The sequence below is a fragment of the Balaenoptera ricei genome, unplaced genomic scaffold (assembly GCF_028023285.1).
Source record: "Balaenoptera ricei isolate mBalRic1 unplaced genomic scaffold, mBalRic1.hap2 scaffold_417, whole genome shotgun sequence".
Taxonomy (NCBI): Eukaryota; Metazoa; Chordata; class Mammalia; order Artiodactyla; family Balaenopteridae; genus Balaenoptera; species Balaenoptera ricei.
Window position 1 is genome coordinate 157,750 of NW_026777618.1, and position 21,251 is coordinate 179,000.

Sequence of the window (21,251 nt, forward strand, 5' to 3'; positions counted from 1 at the left end):
GCCTCCAGATGCTCCTGAGGGAATCCCAAATGTGTTCCGGGAACCCCATGGCCACCGTCGATCTATCCACCCACCAGTAAACCTGTGGGCTTAGCCAGCCATCTCACGTGGCTCTTTCACTCGCCTTGCCTTACTCTCTCTCCACCGGGATCCCAACGTGTCACGGCAAGATGCCAGAGCCACCCCTCACCAAAGAAGCTTGCCGTGACCAAGTTTGACTAAGGCATTTTCCAGCCCCTTCACACAGCACACACAAGCAGGACACAACCCGAGGAGGAGCCATCAGATTGGCCAAACTCCCAGGAACAGTGGCCCATTTGATTTCTCCCCTCAGCAGGAGAAACCTAAACTGCATCTGGTCTCCCAAGCAGAACATGACAAAGAAGCCTGCCCTAGGCCTGGAATCCTGTTCTGACCCTGAGCCTACAGACTTCTGTTTCTTTGAGGCCACAAGGCAATGACCAGCAGGTGGGGGCAGCCTGTAGAACTCAAGTGCAGGTGGCAGGACGAGCAATGGCTCACGCTTCCTCTCCTACCTGCATGCTGAACCGTGGCAGGGGACAGCAGTCCTGGCTAGACCAAGGAACCCAGAGACGGCACGCTGTCCCAAGCCTTCCCACCTGGATTGGCATCCCAGGCTCCTTTCCCAATGGCTCTTCTCCCCAGGAGATGACCACAACCCTCAACTTGAACAACGTGGCTGTAGACACCCACGGCCGCAAATGCAACGTGAACCTCTCCCTACTTTCCTTTGGGGAGCCACGTGCTGGACCTCAGTTCCAACGAGGAGACGGTAGGGATTTCTCACTCATTTTGTTCAGATTTCCAAGGAATGCATTTGTGGGAGTCATCATCGATCCAAGCACATGCTCAAACGGTGGACATGCAAAGTTGCAGATTCCACCATGGGACGGCCAGCGAGCTGAATCATATCAGCGTTACGGAAGTGGCCAGCAGAGCCGAGCCACGGGTCAGGAAATGCAGCCAGTTCTCAGGGCATCAAAGCTCGTGTTCCCCGAGAAAAGACCAGAAGGTGAGGGTGTAGCCCCGGTGCACACGTTCCCATCGCCAAACCTTTAGGTTTAGCAAAGAAGTGTCGCTTACCGCAACAAGGGTTAAAGCAGGATCCTCATGGAATGCACGCCAACACCCCTCTGAGACTCCTTCGGCTGGCCTCGCCTTGCCACACCGTCCTCACTTCAACGGGTATCAGGGATTATACGGATGGCCCCAGGCTGCTGCTGGCATTCCTTCCCTGGCATTCCACCTGGCTCTGGGTGAGAGAACACACGCATGCTTGAGGAGGGTGCACAGGCGCACCGAGGGAAAGGGCGATACCACCCAGCATTGTGTGTTCTATCTCTCCTCAACATTTCATTTACTGTCCATCTTGCCTGTGTGTCCGCAGGCAAACGTGAAAGCATCGTGGCACTGGCGCCTTCAGAGCGTGCGGCCATCAGGACAAAGAGTGCCACCGACCAACAACCCCCTGGTCTCGGGCCCTGAAATTCCTCTCCTGAGCAATCTGCCCTCCATCACAGCAAAAGGATGTCTTCCTGATCCCCTGAGACACCCTCAGGACAACTGTGCCCCCTCAGCCTAAGAGCAAGTGCCCTCTATGGGAACAAACACGCGTTTGGCCCTTATGATTAAACACAGTGGACACGCCCTCAAGGGGAGAGATCTTCCATAAGGGAAGGGCCCTTGGCTGAATAAGACGACCTCCATCAAAAGCGGCTCGAAGGGACCCGTGACAAAGGGCACCTGAAGAACCCCTGGACTGATCAAGGGAGACTCACCAGCAGGCATACTTCCTGGTCTCCTGCCAAGCCAGAGGAACTTCCCTAGGACCGCAACCAAAGCTAATGGCAAGGGAGCCATTCCAATGCCCAAAATGGCGGGCCAAACACTTGCAGCAACTGGGTAACTTATCGTAGCACCTTGCACATTCGCATTCTTCCCTTCAAGGAAAAGACCTTGGAGAAACCATGAGACCCAGGTCCTCCAGAACCAACGTGTCACCCACAGCCGTGCAATGAGAGAACGCACCCAACATCCTGGACCCTTGAACCGGCATGGCTTCTCTGGCTTGAAGCCATGCATGCTGGAGATCACAGGCTCGCAGCACCAGAAGGTGGCAGGACAAAATGACCCCTGCAGCACACATTCACTCCAGCCCTTAAACCTGTAGCGTTGCCTTGGCGGCCGACTCCCTTCTTACTGCATGGTTGGGCCCAAAGACCTCCGGGAAGAGCTCCAAACCTCAGGGAATGCTATGCCGACCTGGTATAGCAATGACGCTGGGCTGTCCTAAGGAACACCTTAACATCCTCAACATAGGGGCAATGAGGCCACACAGGGACAAAACATCCCAATGGCTCCAAATCGGTCCCAGTGAGAAGACACCATACTGTGCCGTGAAGGCACCATTCGCTGGAACAAGGACCCGCCGTGAAGCACATTGAGAAAGGAGAGGAAAAGGTTGGGATGGTCCACGAATGTGCACCTGTATTCCTTCCCTACACGGGGCTCCAAATGCTCCTGAAGATATCCCAAAAGAGTTCCGGGAACCCTATGTCCACCGACATATCCACCCATACCGATCTATCCACCCAACAGTAAGCCTGTGGGCTTAGTCAACACTCTCCCGTGTATTTCCCGCTTGCCTTGCCTTGCTCTCTCCACCAGGATCCAAACGAATCCACCCCTCACCTAAGTAGCTTGATATCCCCTGGATTTGCCTAAGGCACTTTCCAAACTCTCCACACACAACACACAAGCAGGACACAACCCAAGGAGGCGCCATCAGCGTCGCCCAAATCCCGGGGACAGTGGCCCATTTGATTTCCCCCGACCATCAGGGCAAACCTAAACTATATCCCACCTCCCAAGCTGAACATGACATAGACGCCTGGCCTGGCCAGGACTCCTTCTCTGACCCTGAGTGCAGAGACTTCTGTTTCCTTGCGGGAACAAGGCAACGACCTGAGCTTGAGGGTGGCCTGTAGATCTCAATGGCAAGCCAGAGGAGTACCAGTGGCTCACGCTTCCTTTCGCACCCGCACGCTGACCGCGGCAGGGGATAGCAGTTCTGGCTAGACTCAGGTGCCCAGAGACGTCAAGTTGTCCTTAGCCTTCCCACGTAGATGGACATCCCAGGCTCCTTTCCACATGGCTCTTTCTGCACGAGAAGCCCGCCACCCTCCACTTGAACAATGTTGCTGCGCACGCCCACAGTAGCAAATGCAACATGGACCTCTCCCTAATTTTCCTTTGGGAGCCACGTGCTGGACCTCAGTTAGGATGAGAAGACGGTAGGTATTGCTCATTCATTCTGTTTAGATTTCCAAGGAATGCATTTATGGGAGTCCTCACTGATCCACGCTCCTGCTCAAAGGCTGGACGTGCAAAGTCGCGGACTGTCAGCAAGCTCAATCCTCTCAGCAGTAGGGAGCGGCCAGACTCGAGCCACGGGGCAGGAAGTGCACCCACGTCTCAGGGCATCGGAGCTCGGGTGCCCCAGGAAGAGCCCAGAATGTGACGGTGTAGTCTCGTGGCACAAGTCCCCGTGGCCAAACTTCTAGGTTTCTTCAAAGAAGTTCCGTTTACCCCCACAAGGTTTCTACCAGGAACCTTGTCGAGCCAGAGGCGATGCCCTTGGATCACACAGAAAGCTATTGGCATCGGAGATATTCCAATGCCCAAACTGGCAGGGCAAACCCTTGCAGCAACTGGGTTACTTGCCCTGGCGCCTTGTATTTTCGCCCCCAGGCCCGTCAGTGACATGACCGCGGAGAAACCTGAGACCCATTCATTTGTTCAGAGTTCCAAGCAGTGCATTTATGGGAGTCATCATCAATCCACCTGCTCAAAGGCTGCACGTTCAAAGTCGCAGGCTCCACTGCGGGGCAGCCACCGATCTCAATCATGTCAGCAGTCAGGAGTGGCCAGAGGCGACCCACGGGGCTGCAAATGGAGCTAAGGATCATGGCATCAGATCTGGGGTTCCCCTGCAAGAGCCAAGAAGGTGAGGGTGTAGTCTCAGTGCACAAGTCCCCGTGGCCAAACATCTAGGTTTCTGCAAAGAAGTTCCACTCACCACCACAAGGTTCCTACGAGGAGCCTCAAGGACTTCACGCCAAAACCACGCTGAGACTCTTTTGCCTTGACTTGCCTCACCGTGCCGCACTCTCCTCACTTCGCCAGGTATCATGGACTATACAGAGGGCCCAATGCTGCTGCAGGTGTTTGTTCCCTGGCACTCCACCACATGCCTCAGGGTGACAGAACACAGGGATGTTTGAGAAAAGTGAACGGGCGCACAGAGGCAAAGGGTGATACCGCCCACCGACGTGCGCTATATCTCCCCTCAACATTTCATTTGCAGTCCATCATGTCTGTGTGTCCACAGCCAAACGTGAATGCATCGTGGCACAGATGCCTTCAGAGCGCACGGGCATCAGCACAAAGAGCACAGTCGTCCATCAACGCCCCGGTATGGGCCTTGAACTTTCCTGCCTGAGCCACCTCCCTGCTGACACAGCATAAGGATGTCATCCTGAACTGCTGAGACACCCTCAGGGGAACTGGGATTACTCAGCGTAAGAGCCACTGCCCTCTGGGGAACCAAACCACTCCTGGCGCATACGCTTCCACACAATGGATTCACCCGCAAGGGGAAATGTGGTCCCTGAGATCTTCCACAAGGGAACGGCCCTTGGCCAAATGGGACGACCTCCAACAAAAGCAGCTTGTAGGGACCGGTGACAAAACGCACCAGAGGAACTCCTGGACTGAACAATGGAGATTCACCTGCAGCCAGACTTCCTGGCCTGCTGCCAAGACTGGCAACCTACCCTTGGCCCACACACAAAGCTAATGGCATCGGAACCATTCCGACGCCCAACGTGGCGGGGCAAACCCTTGCAGCAATTGTGTAACTTGCAGTGGTGTCTGGTACTTTCACCCTCTGGGCCCATCAGTGACGTGACATTGGGGAAACCCTGAGGCCCAGGTCCTCTACAAGCAACTTGTTACCCACAGCCATGCAACGACAGAACCCAGACAACAGCCTAGACACTTGAACCGGTATGACTTGTCTAGCCTGTGGCCAGGCTCGCCGGTTACCACAGTCTCGACGCACCAGCGGGTGGCAGGAAAAATGACACCCACACCACACATCCTCTCCTGCCCTTAAACCTGCAGCCTTTCCTTGGCAGCCAACTCCCTTGTTTCTGCACGGTGGCACCCAATGACCTCCGGGTAGAGCTCCAATCCTCAGGGAACGCTATGTGGGCCGGGTATAGAAACGATGCCTGGCTGTCCTCAGGAACACCTTCACATCTTCAACACAGGGGGAACGTGGTCAGACAGGGACAAAACACCCCAAGGCCTCCAAATCGGCCCCCATGAGAAGACACCATACTGTGCCATGAAGGCAACCATTCGCTGGCACAAGAACCCGCCATGAAGCAAATCGACCAGGGAGAGGAAAGAGGCGGGACAGTCCACAAATGTGCTCCCGTATTCCCTCCCTACACGTGCCTCCAGATGCTCCTGAGGGAATCCCAAATGTGTTCCGGGAACCCCATGGCCACCGTCGATCTATCCACCCACCAGTAAACCTGTGGGCTTAGCCAGCCATCTCACGTGGCTCTTTCACTCGCCTTGCCTTACTCTCTCTCCACCGGGATCCCAACGTGTCACGGCAAGATGCCAGAGCCACCCCTCACCAAAGAAGCTTGCCGTGACCAAGTTTGACTAAGGCATTTTCCAGCCCCTTCACACAGCACACACAAGCAGGACACAACCCGAGGAGGAGCCATCAGATTGGCCAAACTCCCAGGAACAGTGGCCCATTTGATTTCTCCCCTCAGCAGGAGAAACCTAAACTGCATCTGGTCTCCCAAGCAGAACATGACAAAGAAGCCTGCCCTAGGCCTGGAATCCTGTTCTGACCCTGAGCCTACAGACTTCTGTTTCTTTGAGGCCACAAGGCAATGACCAGCAGGTGGGGGCAGCCTGTAGAACTCAAGTGCAGGTGGCAGGACGAGCAATGGCTCACGCTTCCTCTCCTACCTGCATGCTGAACCGTGGCAGGGGACAGCAGTCCTGGCTAGACCAAGGAACCCAGAGACGGCACGCTGTCCCAAGCCTTCCCACCTGGATTGGCATCCCAGGCTCCTTTCCCAATGGCTCTTCTCCCCAGGAGATGACCACAACCCTCAACTTGAACAACGTGGCTGTAGACACCCACGGCCGCAAATGCAACGTGAACCTCTCCCTACTTTCCTTTGGGGAGCCACGTGCTGGACCTCAGTTCCAACGAGGAGACGGTAGGGATTTCTCACTCATTTTGTTCAGATTTCCAAGGAATGCATTTGTGGGAGTCATCATCGATCCAAGCACATGCTCAAACGGTGGACATGCAAAGTTGCAGATTCCACCATGGGACGGCCAGCGAGCTGAATCATATCAGCGTTACGGAAGTGGCCAGCAGAGCCGAGCCACGGGTCAGGAAATGCAGCCAGTTCTCAGGGCATCAAAGCTCGTGTTCCCCGAGAAAAGACCAGAAGGTGAGGGTGTAGCCCCGGTGCACACGTTCCCATCGCCAAACCTTTAGGTTTAGCAAAGAAGTGTCGCTTACCGCAACAAGGGTTAAAGCAGGATCCTCATGGAATGCACGCCAACACCCCTCTGAGACTCCTTCGGCTGGCCTCGCCTTGCCACACCGTCCTCACTTCAACGGGTATCAGGGATTATACGGATGGCCCCAGGCTGCTGCTGGCATTCCTTCCCTGGCATTCCACCTGGCTCGGGGTGAGAGAACACACGCATGCTTGAGGAGGGTGCACAGGCGCACCGAGGGAAAGGGCGATACCACCCAGCATTGTGTGTTCTATCTCTCCTCAACATTTCATTTACTGTCCATCTTGCCTGTGTGTCCGCAGGCAAACGTGAAAGCATCGTGGCACTGGCGCCTTCAGAGCGTGCGGCCATCAGGACAAAGAGTGCCACCGACCAACAACCCCCTGGTCTCGGGCCCTGAAATTCCTCTCCTGAGCAATCTGCCCTCCATCACAGCAAAAGGATGTCTTCCTGATCCCCTGAGACACCCTCAGGACAACTGTGCCCCCTCAGCCTAAGAGCAAGTGCCCTCTATGGGAACAAACACGCGTTTGGCCCTTATGATTAAACACAGTGGACACGCCCTCAAGGGGAGAGATCTTCCATAAGGGAAGGGCCCTTGGCTGAATAAGACGACCTCCATCAAAAGCGGCTCGAAGGGACCCGTGACAAAGGGCACCTGAAGAACCCCTGGACTGATCAAGGGAGACTCACCAGCAGGCATACTTCCTGGTCTCCTGCCAAGCCAGAGGAACTTCCCTAGGACCGCAACCAAAGCTAATGGCAAGGGAGCCATTCCAATGCCCAAAATGGCGGGCCAAACACTTGCAGCAACTGGGTAACTTATCGTAGCACCTTGCACATTCGCATTCTTCCCTTCAAGGACAAGACCTTGGAGAAACCATGAGACCCAGGTCCTCCAGAACCAACGTGTCACCCACAGCCGTGCAATGAGAGAACGCACCCAACATCCTGGACCCTTGAACCGGCATGGCTTCTCTGGCTTGAAGCCATGCATGCTGGAGATCACAGGCTCGCAGCACCAGAAGGTGGCAGGACAAAATGACCCCTGCAGCACACATTCACTCCAGCCCTTAAACCTGTAGCGTTGCCTTGGCGGCCGACTCCCTTCTTACTGCATGGTTGGGCCCAAAGACCTCCGGGAAGAGCTCCAAACCTCAGGGAATGCTATGCCGACCTGGTATAGCAATGACGCTGGGCTGTCCTAAGGAACACCTTAACATCCTCAACATAGGGGCAATGAGGCCACACAGGGACAAAACATCCCAACGGCTCCAAATCGGTCCCAGTGAGAAGACACCATACTGTGCCGTGAAGGCACCATTCGCTGGAACAAGGACCCGCCGTGAAGCACATTGAGAAAGGAGAGGAAAAGGTTGGGATGGTCCACGAATGTGCACCTGTATTCCTTCCCTACACGGGGCTCCAAATGCTCCTGAAGATATCCCAAAAGAGTTCCGGGAACCCTATGTCCACCGACATATCCACCCATACCGATCTATCCACCCAACAGTAAGCCTGTGGGCTTAGTCAACACTCTCCCGTGTATTTCCCGCTTGCCTTGCCTTGCTCTCTCCACCAGGATCCAAACGAATCCACCCCTCACCTAAGTAGCTTGATATCCCCTGGATTTGCCTAAGGCACTTTCCAAACTCTCCACACACAACACACAAGCAGGACACAACCCAAGGAGGCGCCATCAGCGTCGCCCAAATCCCGGGGACAGTGGCCCATTTGATTTCCCCCGACCATCAGGGCAAACCTAAACTATATCCCACCTCCCAAGCTGAACATGACATAGACGCCTGGCCTGGCCAGGACTCCTTCTCTGACCCTGAGTGCAGAGACTTCTGTTTCCTTGCGGGAACAAGGCAACGACCTGAGCTTGAGGGTGGCCTGTAGATCTCAATGGCAAGCCAGAGGAGTACCAGTGGCTCACGCTTCCTTTCGCACCCGCACGCTGACCGCGGCAGGGGATAGCAGTTCTGGCTAGACTCAGGTGCCCAGAGACGTCAAGTTGTCCTTAGCCTTCCCACGTAGATGGACATCCCAGGCTCCTTTCCACATGGCTCTTTCTGCACGAGAAGCCCGCCACCCTCCACTTGAACAATGTTGCTGCGCACGCCCACAGTAGCAAATGCAACATGGACCTCTCCCTAATTTTCCTTTGGGAGCCACGTGCTGGACCTCAGTTAGGATGAGAAGACGGTAGGTATTGCTCATTCATTCTGTTTAGATTTCCAAGGAATGCATTTATGGGAGTCCTCACTGATCCACGCTCCTGCTCAAAGGCTGGACGTGCAAAGTCGCGGACTGTCAGCAAGCTCAATCCTCTCAGCAGTAGGGAGCGGCCAGACTCGAGCCACGGGGCAGGAAGTGCACCCACGTCTCAGGGCATCGGAGCTCGGGTGCCCCAGGAAGAGCCCAGAATGTGACGGTGTAGTCTCGTGGCACAAGTCCCCGTGGCCAAACTTCTAGGTTTCTTCAAAGAAGTTCCGTTTACCCCCACAAGGTTTCTACCAGGAACCTTGTCGAGCCAGAGGCGATGCCCTTGGATCACACAGAAAGCTATTGGCATCGGAGATATTCCAATGCCCAAACTGGCAGGGCAAACCCTTGCAGCAACTGGGTTACTTGCCCTGGCGCCTTGTATTTTCGCCCCCAGGCCCGTCAGTGACATGACCGCGGAGAAACCTGAGACCCATTCATTTGTTCAGAGTTCCAAGCAGTGCATTTATGGGAGTCATCATCAATCCACCTGCTCAAAGGCTGCACGTTCAAAGTCGCAGGCTCCACTGCGGGGCAGCCACCGATCTCAATCATGTCAGCAGTCAGGAGTGGCCAGAGGCGACCCACGGGGCTGCAAATGGAGCTAAGGATCATGGCATCAGATCTGGGGTTCCCCTGCAAGAGCCAAGAAGGTGAGGGTGTAGTCTCAGTGCACAAGTCCCCGTGGCCAAACATCTAGGTTTCTGCAAAGAAGTTCCACTCACCACCACAAGGTTCCTACGAGGAGCCTCAAGGACTTCACGCCAAAACCACGCTGAGACTCTTTTGCCTTGACTTGCCTCACCGTGCCGCACTCTCCTCACTTCGCCAGGTATCATGGACTATACAGAGGGCCCAATGCTGCTGCAGGTGTTTGTTCCCTGGCACTCCACCACATGCCTCAGGGTGACAGAACACAGGGATGTTTGAGAAAAGTGAACGGGCGCACAGAGGCAAAGGGTGATACCGCCCACCGACGTGCGCTATATCTCCCCTCAACATTTCATTTGCAGTCCATCATGTCTGTGTGTCCACAGCCAAACGTGAATGCATCGTGGCACAGATGCCTTCAGAGCGCACGGGCATCAGCACAAAGAGCACAGTCGTCCATCAACGCCCCGGTATGGGCCTTGAACTTTCCTGCCTGAGCCACCTCCCTGCTGACACAGCATAAGGATGTCATCCTGAACTGCTGAGACACCCTCAGGGGAACTGGGATTACTCAGCGTAAGAGCCACTGCCCTCTGGGGAACCAAACCACTCCTGGCGCATACGCTTCCACACAATGGATTCACCCGCAAGGGGAAATGTGGTCCCTGAGATCTTCCACAAGGGAACGGCCCTTGGCCAAATGGGACGACCTCCAACAAAAGCAGCTTGTAGGGACCGGTGACAAAACGCACCAGAGGAACTCCTGGACTGAACAATGGAGATTCACCTGCAGCCAGACTTCCTGGCCTGCTGCCAAGACTGGCAACCTACCCTTGGCCCACACACAAAGCTAATGGCATCGGAACCATTCCGACGCCCAACGTGGCGGGGCAAACCCTTGCAGCAATTGTGTAACTTGCAGTGGTGTCTGGTACTTTCACCCTCTGGGCCCATCAGTGACGTGACATTGGGGAAACCCTGAGGCCCAGGTCCTCTACAAGCAACTTGTTACCCACAGCCATGCAACGACAGAACCCAGACAACAGCCTAGACACTTGAACCGGTATGACTTGTCTAGCCTGTGGCCAGGCTCGCCGGTTACCACAGTCTCGACGCACCAGCGGGTGGCAGGAAAAATGACACCCACACCACACATCCTCTCCTGCCCTTAAACCTGCAGCCTTTCCTTGGCAGCCAACTCCCTTGTTTCTGCACGGTGGCACCCAATGACCTCCGGGTAGAGCTCCAATCCTCAGGGAACGCTATGTGGGCCGGGTATAGAAACGATGCCTGGCTGTCCTCAGGAACACCTTCACATCTTCAACACAGGGGGAACGTGGTCAGACAGGGACAAAACACCCCAAGGCCTCCAAATCGGCCCCCATGAGAAGACACCATACTGTGCCATGAAGGCAACCATTCGCTGGCACAAGAACCCGCCATGAAGCAAATCGACCAGGGAGAGGAAAGAGGCGGGACAGTCCACAAATGTGCTCCCGTATTCCCTCCCTACACGTGCCTCCAGATGCTCCTGAGGGAATCCCAAATGTGTTCCGGGAACCCCATGGCCACCGTCGATCTATCCACCCACCAGTAAACCTGTGGGCTTAGCCAGCCATCTCACGTGGCTCTTTCACTCGCCTTGCCTTACTCTCTCTCCACCGGGATCCCAACGTGTCACGGCAAGATGCCAGAGCCACCCCTCACCAAAGAAGCTTGCCGTGACCAAGTTTGACTAAGGCATTTTCCAGCCCCTTCACACAGCACACACAAGCAGGACACAACCCGAGGAGGAGCCATCAGATTGGCCAAACTCCCAGGAACAGTGGCCCATTTGATTTCTCCCCTCAGCAGGAGAAACCTAAACTGCATCTGGTCTCCCAAGCAGAACATGACAAAGAAGCCTGCCCTAGGCCTGGAATCCTGTTCTGACCCTGAGCCTACAGACTTCTGTTTCTTTGAGGCCACAAGGCAATGACCAGCAGGTGGGGGCAGCCTGTAGAACTCAAGTGCAGGTGGCAGGACGAGCAATGGCTCACGCTTCCTCTCCTACCTGCATGCTGAACCGTGGCAGGGGACAGCAGTCCTGGCTAGACCAAGGAACCCAGAGACGGCACGCTGTCCCAAGCCTTCCCACCTGGATTGGCATCCCAGGCTCCTTTCCCAATGGCTCTTCTCCCCAGGAGATGACCACAACCCTCAACTTGAACAACGTGGCTGTAGACACCCACGGCCGCAAATGCAACGTGAACCTCTCCCTACTTTCCTTTGGGGAGCCACGTGCTGGACCTCAGTTCCAACGAGGAGACGGTAGGGATTTCTCACTCATTTTGTTCAGATTTCCAAGGAATGCATTTGTGGGAGTCATCATCGATCCAAGCACATGCTCAAACGGTGGACATGCAAAGTTGCAGATTCCACCATGGGACGGCCAGCGAGCTGAATCATATCAGCGTTACGGAAGTGGCCAGCAGAGCCGAGCCACGGGTCAGGAAATGCAGCCAGTTCTCAGGGCATCAAAGCTCGTGTTCCCCGAGAAAAGACCAGAAGGTGAGGGTGTAGCCCCGGTGCACACGTTCCCATCGCCAAACCTTTAGGTTTAGCAAAGAAGTGTCGCTTACCGCAACAAGGGTTAAAGCAGGATCCTCATGGAATGCACGCCAACACCCCTCTGAGACTCCTTCGGCTGGCCTCGCCTTGCCACACCGTCCTCACTTCAACGGGTATCAGGGATTATACGGATGGCCCCAGGCTGCTGCTGGCATTCCTTCCCTGGCATTCCACCTGGCTCGGGGTGAGAGAACACACGCATGCTTGAGGAGGGTGCACAGGCGCACCGAGGGAAAGGGCGATACCACCCAGCATTGTGTGTTCTATCTCTCCTCAACATTTCATTTACTGTCCATCTTGCCTGTGTGTCCGCAGGCAAACGTGAAAGCATCGTGGCACTGGCGCCTTCAGAGCGTGCGGCCATCAGGACAAAGAGTGCCACCGACCAACAACCCCCTGGTCTCGGGCCCTGAAATTCCTCTCCTGAGCAATCTGCCCTCCATCACAGCAAAAGGATGTCTTCCTGATCCCCTGAGACACCCTCAGGACAACTGTGCCCCCTCAGCCTAAGAGCAAGTGCCCTCTATGGGAACAAACACGCGTTTGGCCCTTATGATTAAACACAGTGGACACGCCCTCAAGGGGAGAGATCTTCCATAAGGGAAGGGCCCTTGGCTGAATAAGACGACCTCCATCAAAAGCGGCTCGAAGGGACCCGTGACAAAGGGCACCTGAAGAACCCCTGGACTGATCAAGGGAGACTCACCAGCAGGCATACTTCCTGGTCTCCTGCCAAGCCAGAGGAACTTCCCTAGGACCGCAACCAAAGCTAATGGCAAGGGAGCCATTCCAATGCCCAAAATGGCGGGCCAAACACTTGCAGCAACTGGGTAACTTATCGTAGCACCTTGCACATTCGCATTCTTCCCTTCAAGGACAAGACCTTGGAGAAACCATGAGACCCAGGTCCTCCAGAACCAACGTGTCACCCACAGCCGTGCAATGAGAGAACGCACCCAACATCCTGGACCCTTGAACCGGCATGGCTTCTCTGGCTTGAAGCCATGCATGCTGGAGATCACAGGCTCGCAGCACCAGAAGGTGGCAGGACAAAATGACCCCTGCAGCACACATTCACTCCAGCCCTTAAACCTGTAGCGTTGCCTTGGCGGCCGACTCCCTTCTTACTGCATGGTTGGGCCCAAAGACCTCCGGGAAGAGCTCCAAACCTCAGGGAATGCTATGCCGACCTGGTATAGCAATGACGCTGGGCTGTCCTAAGGAACACCTTAACATCCTCAACATAGGGGCAATGAGGCCACACAGGGACAAAACATCCCAACGGCTCCAAATCGGTCCCAGTGAGAAGACACCATACTGTGCCGTGAAGGCACCATTCGCTGGAACAAGGACCCGCCGTGAAGCACATTGAGAAAGGAGAGGAAAAGGTTGGGATGGTCCACGAATGTGCACCTGTATTCCTTCCCTACACGGGGCTCCAAATGCTCCTGAAGATATCCCAAAAGAGTTCCGGGAACCCTATGTCCACCGACATATCCACCCATACCGATCTATCCACCCAACAGTAAGCCTGTGGGCTTAGCCAACACTCTCCCGTGTATTTCCCGCTCGCCTTGCCTTGCTCTCTCCACCAGGATCCAAACGAATCCACCCCTCACCTAAGTAGCTTGATATCCCCTGGATTTGCCTAAGGCACTTTCCAAACTCTCCACACACAACACACAAGCAGGACACAACCCAAGGAGGCGCCATCAGCGTCGCCCAAATCCCGGGGACAGTGGCCCATTTGATTTCCCCCGACCATCAGGGCAAACCTAAACTATATCCCACCTCCCAAGCTGAACATGACATAGACGCCTGGCCTGGCCAGGACTCCTTCTCTGACCCTGAGTGCAGAGACTTCTGTTTCCTTGCGGGAACAAGGCAACGACCTGAGCTTGAGGGTGGCCTGTAGATCTCAATGGCAAGCCAGAGGAGTACCAGTGGCTCACGCTTCCTTTCGCACCCGCACGCTGACCGCGGCAGGGGATAGCAGTTCTGGCTAGACTCAGGTGCCCAGAGACGTCAAGTTGTCCTTAGCCTTCCCACGTAGATGGACATCCCAGGCTCCTTTCCACATGGCTCTTTCTGCACGAGAAGCCCGCCACCCTCCACTTGAACAATGTTGCTGCGCACGCCCACAGTAGCAAATGCAACATGGACCTCTCCCTAATTTTCCTTTGGGAGCCACGTGCTGGACCTCAGTTAGGATGAGAAGACGGTAGGTATTGCTCATTCATTCTGTTTAGATTTCCAAGGAATGCATTTATGGGAGTCCTCACTGATCCACGCTCCTGCTCAAAGGCTGGACGTGCAAAGTCGCGGACTGTCAGCAAGCTCAATCCTCTCAGCAGTAGGGAGCGGCCAGACTCGAGCCACGGGGCAGGAAGTGCACCCACGTCTCAGGGCATCGGAGCTCGGGTGCCCCAGGAAGAGCCCAGAATATGACGGTGTAGTCTCGTGGCACAAGTCCCCGTGGCCAAACTTCTAGGTTTCTTCAAAGAAGTTCCGTTTACCCCCACAAGGTTTCTACCAGGAACCTTGTCGAGCCAGAGGCGATGCCCTTGGATCACACAGAAAGCTATTGGCATTGGAGATATTCCAATGCCCAAACTGGCAGGGCAAACCCTTGCAGCAACTGGGTTACTTGCCCTGGCGCCTTGTATTTTCGCCCCCAGGCCCGTCAGTGACATGACCGCGGAGAAACCTGAGACCCATTCATTTGTTCAGAGTTCCAAGCAGTGCATTTATGGGAGTCATCATCAATCAACCTGCTCAAAGGCTGCACGTTCAAAGTCGCAGGCTCCACTGCGGGGCAGCCACCGATCTCAATCATGTCAGCAGTCAGGAGTGGCCAGAGGCGACCCACGGGGCTGCAAATGGAGCTAAGGATCTTGGCATCAGATCTGGGGTTCCCCTGCAAGAGCCAAGAAGGTGAGGGTGTAGTCTCAGTGCACAAGTCCCCGTGGCCAAACATCTAGGTTTCTGCAAAGAAGTTCCACTCACCACCACAAGGTTCCTACGAGGAGCCTCAAGGACTTCACGCCAAAACCACGCTGAGACTCTTTTGCCTTGACTTGCCTCACCGTGCCGCACTCTCCTCACTTCGCCAGGTATCATGGACTATACAGAGGGCCCAATGCTGCTGCAGGTGTTTGTTCCCTGGCACTCCACCACATGCCTCAGGGTGACAGAACACAGGGATGTTTGAGAAAAGTGAACGGGCGCACAGAGGCAAAGGGTGATACCGCCCACCGACGTGCGCTATATCTCCCCTCAACATTTCATTTGCAGTCCATCATGTCTGTGTGTCCACAGCCAAACGTGAATGCATCGTGGCACAGATGCCTTCAGAGCGCACGGGCATCAGCACAAAGAGCACAGTCGTCCATCAACGCCCCGGTATGGGCCTTGAACTTTCCTGCCTGAGCCACCTCCCCACCGACACAGCATAAGGATGTCATCCTGAACTGCTGAGACACCCTCAGGGGAACTGGGATTACTCAGCGTAAAAGCCACTGCCCTCTGGGGAACCAAACCACTCCTGGCGCATACGCTTCCACACAATGGATTCACCCGCAAGGGGAAATGTGGTCCCTGAGATCTTCCACAAGGGAACGGCCCTTGGCCAAATGGGACGACCTCCAACAAAAGCAGCTTGTAGGGACTGGTGACAAAACGCACCAGAGGAACTCCTGGACTGAACAATGGAGATTCACCTGCAGCCAGACTTCCTGGCCTGCTGCCAAGACTGGCAACCTACCCTTGGCCCACACACAAAGCTAATGGCATCGGAACCATTCCGACGCCCAACGTGGCGGGGCAAACCCTTGCAGCAATTGTGTAACTTGCAGTGGTGTCTGGTACTTTCACCCTCTGGGCCCATCAGTGACGTGACATTGGGGAAACCCTGAGGCCCAGGTCCTCTACAAGCAACTTGTTACCCACAGCCATGCAACGACAGAACCCAGACAACAGCCTAGACACTTGAACCGGTATGACTTGTCTAGCCTGTGGCCAGGCTCGCCGGTTACCACAGTCTCGACGCACCAGCGGGTGGCAGGAAAAATGACACCCACACCACACATCCTCTCCTGCCCTTAAACCTGCAGCCTTTCCTTGGCAGCCAACTCCCTTGTTTCTGCACGGTGGCACCCAATGACCTCCGGGTAGAGCTCCAATCCTCAGGGAACGCTATGTGGGCCGGGTATAGAAACGATGCCTGGCTGTCCTCAGGAACACCTTCACATCTTCAACACAGGGGGAACGTGGTCAGACAGGGACAAAACACCCCAAGGCCTCCAAATCGGCCCCCATGAGAAGACACCATACTGTGCCATGAAGGCAACCATTCGCTGGCACAAGAACCCGCCATGAAGCAAATCGACCAGGGAGAGGAAAGAGGCGGGACAGTCCACAAATGTGCTCCCGTATTCCCTCCCTACACGTGCCTCCAGATGCTCCTGAGGGAATCCCAAATGTGTTCCGGGAACCCCATGGCCACCGTCGATCTATCCACCCACCAGTAAACCTGTGGGCTTAGCCAGCCATCTCACGTGTCTCTTTCACTCGCCTTGCCTTACTCTCTCTCCACCGGGATCCCAACGTGTCACGGCAAGATGCCAGAGCCACCCCTCACCAAAGAAGCTTGCCGTGACCAAGTTTGACTAAGGCATTTTCCAGCCCCTTCACACAGCACACACAAGCAGGACACAACCCGAGGAGGAGCCATCAGATTGGCCAAACTCCCAGGAACAGTGGCCCATTTGATTTCTCCCCTCAGCAGGAGAAACCTAAACTGCATCTGGTCTCCCAAGCAGAACATGACAAAGAAGCCTGCCCTAGGCCTGGAATCCTGTTCTGACCCTGAGCCTACAGACTTCTGTTTCTTTGAGGCCACAAGGCAATGACCAGCAGGTGGGGGCAGCCTGTAGAACTCAAGTGCAGGTGGCAGGACGAGCAATGGCTCACGCTTCCTCTCCTACCTGCATGCTGAACCGTGGCAGGGGACAGCAGTCCTGGCTAGACCAAGGAACCCAGAGACGGCACGCTGTCCCAAGCCTTCCCACCTGGATTGGCATCCCAGGCTCCTTTCCCAATGGCTCTTCTCCCCAGGAGATGACCACAACCCTCAACTTGAACAACGTGGCTGTAGACACCCACGGCCGCAAATGCAACGTGAACCTCTCCCTACTTTCCTTTGGGGAGCCACGTGCTGGACCTCAGTTCCAACGAGGAGACGGTAGGGATTTCTCACTCATTTTGTTCAGATTTCCAAGGAATGCATTTGTGGGAGTCATCATCGATCCAAGCACATGCTCAAACGGTGGACATGCAAAGTTGCAGATTCCACCATGGGACGGCCAGCGAGCTGAATCATATCAGCGTTACGGAAGTGGCCAGCAGAGCCGAGCCACGGGTCAGGAAATGCAGCCAGTTCTCAGGGCATCAAAGCTCGTGTTCCCCGAGAAAAGACCAGAAGGTGAGGGTGTAGCCCCGGTGCACACGTTCCCATCGCCAAACCTTTAGGTTTAGCAAAGAAGTGTCGCTTACCGCAACAAGGGTTAAAGCAGGATCCTCATGGAATGCACGCCAACACCCCTCTGAGACTCCTTCGGCTGGCCTCGCCTTGCCACACCGTCCTCACTTCAACGGGTATCAGGGATTATACGGATGGCCCCAGGCTGCTGCTGGCATTCCTTCCCTGGCATTCCACCTGGCTCGGGGTGAGAGAACACACGCATGCTTGAGGAGGGTGCACAGGCGCACCGAGGGAAAGGGCGATACCACCCAGCATTGTGTGTTCTATCTCTCCTCAACATTTCATTTACTGTCCATCTTGCCTGTGTGTCCGCAGGCAAACGTGAAAGCATCGTGGCACTGGCGCCTTCAGAGCGTGCGGCCATCAGGACAAAGAGTGCCACCGACCAACAACCCCCTGGTCTCGGGCCCTGAAATTCCTCTCCTGAGCAATCTGCCCTCCATCACAGCAAAAGGATGTCTTCCTGATCCCCTGAGACACCCTCAGGACAACTGTGCCCCCTCAGCCTAAGAGCAAGTGCCCTCTATGGGAACAAACACGCGTTTGGCCCTTATGATTAAACACAGTGGACACGCCCTCAAGGGGAGAGATCTTCCATAAGGGAAGGGCCCTTGGCTGAATAAGACGACCTCCATCAAAAGCGGCTCGAAGGGACCCGTGACAAAGGGCACCTGAAGAACCCCTGGACTGATCAAGGGAGACTCACCAGCAGGCATACTTCCTGGTCTCCTGCCAAGCCAGAGGAACTTCCCTAGGACCGCAACCAAAGCTAATGGCAAGGGAGCCATTCCAATGCCCAAAATGGCGGGCCAAACACTTGCAGCAACTGGGTAACTTATCGTAGCACCTTGCACATTCGCATTCTTCCCTTCAAGGAAAAGACCTTGGAGAAACCATGAGACCCAGGTCCTCCAGAACCAACGTGTCACCCACAGCCGTGCAATGAGAGAACGCACCCAACATCCTGGACCCTTGAACCGGCATGGCTTCTCTGGCTTGAAGCCATGCATGCTGGAGATCACAGGCTCGCAGCACCAGAAGGTGACAGGACAAAATGACCCCTGCAGCACACATTCACTCCAGCCCTTAAACCTGTAGCGTTTCCTTGGCGGCCGACTCCCTTCTTTCTGCATGGTTGGGCCCAAAGACCTCCGGGAAGAGCTCCAAACCTCAGGGAATGCTATGCCGACCTGGTATAGCAATGACGCTGGGCTGTCCTAAGGAACACCTTAACATCCTCAACATAGGGGCAATGAGGCCACACAGGGACAAAACATCCCAACGGCTCCAAATCGGTCCCAGTGAGAAGACACCATACTGTGCCGTGAAGGCACCATTCGCTGGAACAAGGACCCGCCGTGAAGCACATTGAGAAAGGAGAGGAAAAGGTTGGGATGGTCCACGAATGTGCACCTGTATTCCTTCCCTACACGGGGCTCCAAATGCTCCTGAAGATATCCCAAAAGAGCTCCGGGAACCCTATGTCCACCGACATATCCACCCATACCGATCTATCCACCCAACAGTAAGCCTGTGGGCTTAGCCAACACTCTCCCGTGTATTTCCCGCTCGCCTTGCCTTGCTCTCTCCACCAGGATCCAAACGAATCCACTCTTCACCTAAGTAGCTTGATATCCCCTGGATTTGCCTAAGGCACTTTCCAAACTCTCCACACACAACACACAAGCAGGACACAACCCAAGGAGGCGCCATCAGCGTCGCCCAAATCCCGGGGAAAGTGGCCCATTTGATTTCCCCTGACCATCAGGGCAAACCTAAACTATATCCCACCTTCCAAGCTGAACATGACATAGACGCCTGGCCTGGCCAGGACTCCTTCTCTGACCCTGAGTGCAGAGACTTCTGTTTCCTTGCGGGAACAAGGCAACGACCTGAGCTTGAGGGTGGCCTGTAGATCTCAATGGCAAGCCAGAGGAGTACCAGTGGCTCACGCTTCCTTTCGCACCCGCACGCTGACCGCGGCAGGGGATAGCAGTTCTGGCTAGACTCAGGTGCCCAGAGACGTCAAGTTGTCCTTAGCCTTCCCACGTAGATGGACATCCCAGGCTCCTTTCCACATGGCTCTTTCTGCACGAGAAGCCCGCCACCCTCCACTTGAACAATGTTGCTGCGCACGCCCACAGTAGCAAATGCAACATGGACCTCTCCCTAATTTTCCTTTGGGAGCCACATGCTGGACCTCAGTTAGGATGAGAAGACGGTAGGTATTGCTCATTCATTCTGTTTAGATTTCCAAGGAATGCATTTATGGGAGTCCTCAGAGATCCACGCTCCTGCTCAAAGGCTGGACGTGCAAAGTCGCGGACTGTCAGCAAGCTCAATCCTCTCAGCAGTAGGGAGCGGCCAGACTCGAGCCACGGGGCAGGAAGTGCACCCACGTCTCAGGGCATCGGAGCTCGGGTGCCCCAGGAAGAGCCCAGAATGTGACGGTGTAGTCTCGCGGCACAAGTCCCCGTGGCCAAACTTCTAGGTTTCTTCAAAGAAGTTCTGTTTACCCCCACAAGGTTTCTACCAGGAACCTTGTCGAGCCAGAGGCGATGCCCTTGGATCACACAGAAAGCTATTGGCATTGGAGATATTCCAATGCCCAAACTGGCAGGGCAAACCCTTGCAGCAACTGGGTTACTTGCCCTGGCGCCTTGTATTTTCGCCCCCAGGCCCGTCAGTGACATGACCGCGGAGAAACCTGAGACCCATTCATTTGTTCAGAGTTCCAAGCAGTGCATTTATGGGAGTCATCATCAATCCACCTGCTCAAAGGCTGCACGTTCAAAGTCGCAGGCTCCACTGCGGGGCAGCCACCGATCTCAATCATGTCAGCAGTCAGGAGTGGCCAGAGGCGACCCACGGGGCTGCAAATGGAGCTAAGGATCATGGCATCAGATCTGGGGTTCCCCTGCAAGAGCCAAGAAGGTGAGGGTGTAGTCTCAGTGCACAAGTCCCCGTGGCCAAACATCTAGGTTTCTGCAAAGAAGTTCCACTCACCACCACAAGGTTCCTACGAGGAGCCTCAAGGACTTCACGCCAAAACCACGCTGAGACTCTTTTGCCTTGACTTGCCTCACCGTGCCGCACTCTCCTCACTTCGCCAGGTATCATGGACTATACAGAGGGCCCAATGCTGCTGCAGGTGTTTGTTCCCTGGCACTCCACCACATGCCTCAGGGTGACAGAACACAGGGATGTTTGAGAAAAGTGAACGGGCGCACAGAGGCAAAGGGTGATACCGCCCACCGACGTGCGCTATATCTCCCCTCAACATTTCATTTGCAGTCCATCATGTCTGTGTGTCCACAGCCAAACGTGAATGCATCGTGGCACAGATGCCTTCAGAGCGCACGGGCATCAGCACAAAGAGCACAGTCGTCCATCAACGCCCCGGTATGGGCCTTGAACTTTCCTGCCTGAGCCACCTCCCCGCCGACACAGCATAAGGATGTCATCCTGAACTGCTGAGACACCCTCAGGGGAACTGGGATTACTCAGCATAAGAGCCACTGCCCTCTGGGGA

The 21,251-nt window shown here is 55.2% G+C and overlaps 11 non-coding genes and 1 pseudogene across 11 annotated transcripts; all 12 read right to left on the reverse strand.

Moving 5' to 3' along the window:
* Nucleotides 1–768: 768 nt before the first annotated feature.
* Nucleotides 769–860, reverse strand: LOC132358858 (small nucleolar RNA SNORD116). Its single transcript, XR_009500597.1, has one exon. It is a non-coding gene; the product is annotated as a small nucleolar RNA SNORD116 (small nucleolar RNA).
* Nucleotides 861–3,289: 2,429 nt separating this feature from the next.
* Nucleotides 3,290–3,381, reverse strand: LOC132358790 (small nucleolar RNA SNORD116). The gene has a single exon (XR_009500533.1). It is a non-coding gene; the product is annotated as a small nucleolar RNA SNORD116 (small nucleolar RNA).
* A 389-nt stretch (nt 3,382–3,770) lies between these two features.
* Nucleotides 3,771–3,862, reverse strand: LOC132358830 (small nucleolar RNA SNORD116). The gene has a single exon (XR_009500572.1). It is a non-coding gene; the product is annotated as a small nucleolar RNA SNORD116 (small nucleolar RNA).
* A 2,448-nt stretch (nt 3,863–6,310) lies between these two features.
* Nucleotides 6,311–6,402, reverse strand: LOC132358859 (small nucleolar RNA SNORD116). Its single transcript, XR_009500598.1, has one exon. It is a non-coding gene; the product is annotated as a small nucleolar RNA SNORD116 (small nucleolar RNA).
* A 2,429-nt stretch (nt 6,403–8,831) lies between these two features.
* LOC132358791 (small nucleolar RNA SNORD116) lies at nt 8,832–8,923 on the reverse strand. The gene has a single exon (XR_009500534.1). It is a non-coding gene; the product is annotated as a small nucleolar RNA SNORD116 (small nucleolar RNA).
* A 389-nt stretch (nt 8,924–9,312) lies between these two features.
* Nucleotides 9,313–9,404, reverse strand: LOC132358831 (small nucleolar RNA SNORD116). Its single transcript, XR_009500573.1, has one exon. It is a non-coding gene; the product is annotated as a small nucleolar RNA SNORD116 (small nucleolar RNA).
* Nucleotides 9,405–11,852: 2,448 nt separating this feature from the next.
* LOC132358860 (small nucleolar RNA SNORD116) lies at nt 11,853–11,944 on the reverse strand. The gene has a single exon (XR_009500599.1). It is a non-coding gene; the product is annotated as a small nucleolar RNA SNORD116 (small nucleolar RNA).
* Nucleotides 11,945–14,373: 2,429 nt separating this feature from the next.
* On the reverse strand, nt 14,374–14,465 carry LOC132358792 (small nucleolar RNA SNORD116). The gene has a single exon (XR_009500535.1). It is a non-coding gene; the product is annotated as a small nucleolar RNA SNORD116 (small nucleolar RNA).
* A 404-nt stretch (nt 14,466–14,869) lies between these two features.
* LOC132358835 (small nucleolar RNA SNORD116) lies at nt 14,870–14,946 on the reverse strand (annotated as a pseudogene).
* Nucleotides 14,947–17,394: 2,448 nt separating this feature from the next.
* Nucleotides 17,395–17,486, reverse strand: LOC132358861 (small nucleolar RNA SNORD116). Its single transcript, XR_009500600.1, has one exon. It is a non-coding gene; the product is annotated as a small nucleolar RNA SNORD116 (small nucleolar RNA).
* A 2,429-nt stretch (nt 17,487–19,915) lies between these two features.
* On the reverse strand, nt 19,916–20,007 carry LOC132358796 (small nucleolar RNA SNORD116). Its single transcript, XR_009500539.1, has one exon. It is a non-coding gene; the product is annotated as a small nucleolar RNA SNORD116 (small nucleolar RNA).
* Nucleotides 20,008–20,396: 389 nt separating this feature from the next.
* On the reverse strand, nt 20,397–20,488 carry LOC132358833 (small nucleolar RNA SNORD116). The gene has a single exon (XR_009500575.1). It is a non-coding gene; the product is annotated as a small nucleolar RNA SNORD116 (small nucleolar RNA).
* Between the last annotated feature and the right edge of the window lie 763 nt (nt 20,489–21,251).